Below are 6,000 nucleotides of genomic sequence, written 5' to 3' on the forward strand. Positions count from 1 at the left end.
AGATGTGCCTTTTTTCTGCAGTCCTAACTAAAGGCTGGTAAAATATTAAACTAATTGTACTGGCCTATAAAGAATTATGTCACCTGTGGCAGGTATACTTTATTCAAATAATGAATAAAATTAAGCCAACTTGGTAGTGACATTTAAAAATAATTTATTGTGAAGTGTGTCAGAATGCTATTTAAATGAGAGCATGGCAGAAAGCTATGAAGCTGCACACTGGATTTGTGGCATCATTCCTGCAAGAGTGAGACAAGTCCTCCTTCTGTCTTAGTTTGTGTATTTATGGAGTCACACTGGAGATGAGGTGACATATCAGAGTCAAAGAAGTAGCTTCAGACATGATTTGCATTTCGATGAGTGACTTTCCACAAAACACTGTGATGCTAACTACAGCATACAGCGGTTCATATTAGCAACATATGAAGTTTCTGGACTGTAAGTAACTTGTGGTTTCAGCAATTATAAATAGGTTATGTGAAATGAGGACATTGTATTATTTATACATGTGCATTGCATATTGCAGTGAAAAAGTAGGAGCAAAGACATCCCTCATTATTAGAGATTCATTATTAGACATTCAGGTTTGCACTGTGGCTTTTTAAAGATACACAAGTGCTCTTCCGTAGCATTTTAATACCACTGAGATGAATAAGGTTGTGGATGTGTAACTGTAAGTACTACTTGTCTCAAATGCCTTGCTTACTTTTGGAAAGCTAAAATGAGTGCCTGGGATCCAAAGAGAGGTCTTGTGATTTGCTGGAGAGCTGTAAGGGATTCTATGATCTCTGGGTTTCAGTGATTTACTATTTGAACATAGTATGTTTTTTCCATCCGGCCTCTGTGGTGTTAAAAAGTAATCTCCATTCAGTACCATATATTCCTGGAGGCTGCTCGCACCAAAGCATGAGTCAGGTCAGAGCTCAAAACCATACCTGTCATTTCTGTCTGGCTGGCACTGCAGACCTGGCATTCAAAGAGAAGATGTGTAGCAAAATCTGGGGCACATATCAACAAAGAAACCTGCAAGAATCTGTCTGTTGCTGAGAGTTTTTCCCCATTTGCAAATTTAAGTAGGGTGAAGTTGCACCTTTGTTCTCAATTACCCACCAGGCGCTACAGAACTTAAAATGCTACGGAAACTTTTTTTAATTACTCCAACAATCATTTGTCAACTTAATGAAGTGAGGCCCAAATCTGTGTGACTTTCTGTTCCCTTGAGGTATATGAGAATTACAACACCAAAGAGGGTAAAAATTCAGAAGCAGCCTATGCAGTTAGTCTCATACTTAGTAGAAGATGGTCACTTCATTTGTGGACTTGTGGAAGACTCATCTTCCCTGCTGATCCAGATGAGTTGCTGAGTTTGTTAAACATGGGAAAGGAGGAAAACTAGGGCTTGTGATCTCAATTTGCAATATAAATGAGACTTGAATACCCTCAAAACACAGTAAATACTGGTCAAGATTACAGGGGGAGACTTCCCATAGTATAGAAGGAGCCTACAGTGTTGTAGTGCCAGATCATGAATCTTCTTCATAGTTAGTCTTAAGTTATTCATTTTGCAGGTAGGCTGGCTTCAGAGAAAGGCTGGCATCCAGCAGCAGTTCCAGTTCCCTGCAGTCAGAGCTCACATTTTCTTTTACAGAGAAAAGAACTGCAATAACACGCTACTTTCCAGGCATCATCAGGTAAATCTGAAAGTTGAGTTCAAAACTGCATGCAGACTAAAAAGCCCTCTCCTTGGGGAAATCCTTGGGGATAGACCCAGATACATGTAGGATATGGCCTGACAAGAATGTATTGGTCAGTGCTGACCTAGGCACCAGCCTGTCACTAAAATATTAACTCATTTCTATTACTTGTTAAGAAATTTATTTACTTTGCCTCTGGTCACAGCAATATTCGTCATGATATAAAATATAAAAAGTCAATTGTTTTGCTTTTTGAATCTGGTAAAGTTATAGATTGTCAGGTAGATATGCAGCTTGGAAGTCAGTAAACACACACATAGTAAACAAACTGACACTACTTTGGCAATAAGCCAGATTTACTGCCTGTTTTTCTTTAAAATGTATGTCTTTCAAACCATTATTTAAAACAAGTTGGACTTAGAAGTCAAAATACTTACTGAGTGGGGGTGAATCAGGAACACAGCATATTTTGTCTTTCTGTGATGGCCCATTTATCTAGCAGAAGTCAAGGTGCTCATTTTTTCATTTCAAAACTATTGCTAGTAAACACTACCAAACACTCCAAATCCTCCTACCTCAAGGCTTATTATTTTTTATATTCTCTGTAACATATTTTCAGTCAAATGAATTAATTTACATTAAGTAATGCTAGGTATATATTTTGAAATATATGAATATGATAGAGCCTTTGGTGACACATATTAGAGTGTTCTTAGTCGGGACTAAAGCAAAACAAAATGCAACTCGGAGGAAGGTATTCCTGCCTGTTCATATATATGGCAAATAAGATATCACCTTCTTCTGCATATTTGCTGTAGCTCTTCCTTCCTCCCTCCTTTACAAATTACTGTTAAACACAAAAGGTGACACTGAATTAATGCTGCTTTGTAGCTCCACTTAGGTGCGTAGAATATGCAAAATATCTCTTTGCAGAAGTCACAGTCAACATAGTCATCCTCCTTTGGAAAAAGCTTTCCCTTGTAGGTCTTTATGAGTGTCCAGATCTGTTTCCTATTAGGATTCTCCCTCTGTTTGTACAGGACTCCCTGCTGGATCAGAGCTCTGCAGAAGGGCTCTGTTTCTAAGTTCTTGGAAAGCGTGTGGGGAAGTTGAATGACTCAATTCTTCCACAGAAGTGAGAACTTGAATATAATAGTTATTACCTTATTACCAGTAGTTGTTTCATGGACCAATGGTATGTATCAGACTCCTTATGTGGGACATTCTGTACGGGCTAGCACTTTTAGCTTCAAATGAGACAAAATTCAGTTTTAATATTTACTCCTAAAGCTAGGGTACTAAATATAGAAAACTTCACTAAACATCTCTTGAAACAACATCTGTCATGTTTTGTACAGTTCTAATCATCTGTGTAGAGCTTCTGCTCCTGCCAGTGGTAAGTAACATAATCACAGAATGCAGTAGCCACTTCTTACTTGGCAACAGATTATTGACTGAAATATTTCAGGTCAAAATGAAGCATGCAAAAAACTATCAATATATTAACTGTATTTTCCTTCAGTATCTGAATCACAGGCTGTTACTTATCCTGCCTGCTAAACCTTCCAAACTCAGTGAAATTCCTCGTGTTTGGAGATAGTAAAAAATCTGTTCTTCATCAACTACTTTTTATATGGAATTTTTAGTAATAGTCCTTCTAATTCTCATTCCAACCTAAAAAAAAAAATAAAAAAAATAAAAATTGTAACTCTATATGGATCCTCAAATTTCTGAATCATAACAGTAGTAATAAAATTTTATTTTACCTTACTTTAATACTTTCATATGACATACCTGTTGTCAGTTTATCAATGGATTGTATGATTAATGCAATAACTAGACTGCGTAACGTAGGTGAAACACTGAACTTTCCTCTAGTTATCAATACTGGGTCAGTAAAATATCTCTATATTCATCTTTCTTCCAAATTTCATGAGTAGCTGTTGGCATAGCTTTATGCTGAAGCTCAGCTGTTTTGAAAGACTATGAATTTCCAAATACAAGTTACTCTCAATGGAAACCTGACTAGTGCGGGTACCTAACTTGCACAGGTTCCGAAAGAAGAATGAACTGTTAAACCTCATCACAATACTGTCTAAATCCAGAAAGATGGTTCTGATAACAGTACAGACTTTATGGTACCAAGATCTTATTGCAGCTCTTAGTTGTTGAAAAGTAGAACAATCTCATGATATAATATTATAGCTATTAAATGAGCTCATCACAGCACTGGGAAATCCAAACCATTTCATTTTAGTCTGCAGGATCTGTCTTTCCCTGGAAGAACAGAGTTTCTATGCCTGGTGCATCTCTGACAGGATCCACCCACCAACAGTTCCACCTTTCAAGTGATTCTTCCCATGCAAAGAGATCTTATAGCTGTTTAGTGGATCCTCGCATGAGTCACCTAATTTTATATCAGGACATCAGAAATACAGAATTCACTGTTCATCTCAGGAATGGTTAAGTGGATTTGACTAATAATAGAACAGGCTTTTTTGATTTAGGACTAATGAATGATGAGTATAAGATACACGTAAAGATGTATTGTATCTCCTGATATATTTTGCTGCTGTAATAAATCTAAATACTTATTTTCCAGGACACTAAGTATTTCATCTTTAGCAAGACGTCTAATGCACTTGTCATCATTGATATGGCTTTGTAAGTTTTCTATAACCTGGTTAAATAGAAGACATCTCTATTCTTGTCTGCTGAGAGACTGCAATGAATCCACAGGAATATTTTAGCACTGGTTTTATTTATAGTGAGATACGACTGCATCTCATGTTGGCATAAATTCATTTTGTACGTGTGTATGTGATTATCCAGAAGTTGAAATAAGAAATTATAATAAACCTCTAAGCTGATTTGTATAGCCTACCTAAATAGTTGATTTAATATCGCATTCATATATGTTTGATAAAAAAAGTAATTGTGGACATAATTGCCAAGACACTAGTATTTACGCATGTATGCTTTTTTTCTGTATCAAGCACCATCAAATATATTTTTTCCTTAAATTTTCAAAAACATTTGATAATTTTGTTTACTCTTATGATAGTGAGGAGTAATGAACTGTTGTGTGGGAAAGCACCCAGAATTGGTGATGCTTTTAAAAACTTACACCTTTACTATGGTACAAACTTGACCAAAGTGCTAAAAGACAATATGAACACTAGCTCTGAATTATTCCCACAATTTAAAATTCATAATAACACAACTAACCTTCAGTTACTACCTCTAATATAGTCTGTTTTCAAGTTTGTTCTTGCTGTCACAGTAATGACAGGTACAAGACCTAATCTGTAGACCAATTTTTGAGTCCATTTTAAAGGAAGAACAGAAAAGATAAGAACTGAATCAGCAGAAATGGCTGATTGTGCTCCATTCCCTCTCTTTCTTCATACTCCTGCATGTAAGGGGGTGGACACTGGCTAATGAAGTCAAAAAGCTTGGAGGATGGATAAGGCGTTCTGATGGAGTGGCAGCTTGTTCAGCACATTAGCAGCTCGTCTTCTCAGGAACATATTTTCTGGAAACTCAGATCCCTACACACTATGGATTTGCCTGCTCTTTTTATTTTCGTCAGTGTTCTTGCTCTTCTAAATCTGGCAACATCGAACATTTGGTTTGCAGCTGACTGTTTCTCTTTGCGAGCCTTTACTCCAGGTTATTTGTTCCTCCACTCCTACTGGGAAAAAATGAACAGTCTAAGTGTAGCACACATACTGCATTTTCAATTAACTGAAAGCATGTGCTTTTTATATGTGGTTCCAGAGGAGCTGAAAAGTCCTGTATTTCCCTGGAGCTCACATTACAAATGTTCTAGTTCAACTTTGTCTTACTTCTTCGAGGCAAATCCTCTCTGAGTCATTTGTTTACAAACATCATGAAATTATTAATGTCACTGAAACCATGGATTACTGTGGCTAACTTGTGTGAACACTTTCCACTATACCCATGTGGAACTGAATCTGACATGAATGTGTATGAAGAAGCTAAAAATTTGTGTTAAAACAACAAAAAAAAAAAAAAAAATGACGTATCTTCCCTTATTTAGAAGAATAAAACTTTGAAGAATTTCTTAGAAGGTTTCACATTTATTAAATCCAGATAATGCAGGTATTCCAGACAGGAGACAACGTCAATATTCACTCACCACCTTTTACAAAGATGTATTTCTGTTCTCTATACTCATCTGCTTTAACTGCAGGTCTCCTTTGCATTTCTAGACCTTCCAGATTCCTTAACAAGGAAGCTAAGGCTCATAAATTACCTTTATTGAGAGGAACAAAGCAGCTGT

The sequence above is a fragment of the Larus michahellis genome, chromosome Z, assembly GCF_964199755.1.
Source record: "Larus michahellis chromosome Z, bLarMic1.1, whole genome shotgun sequence".
NCBI classification, from domain to species: Eukaryota; Metazoa; Chordata; class Aves; order Charadriiformes; family Laridae; genus Larus; species Larus michahellis.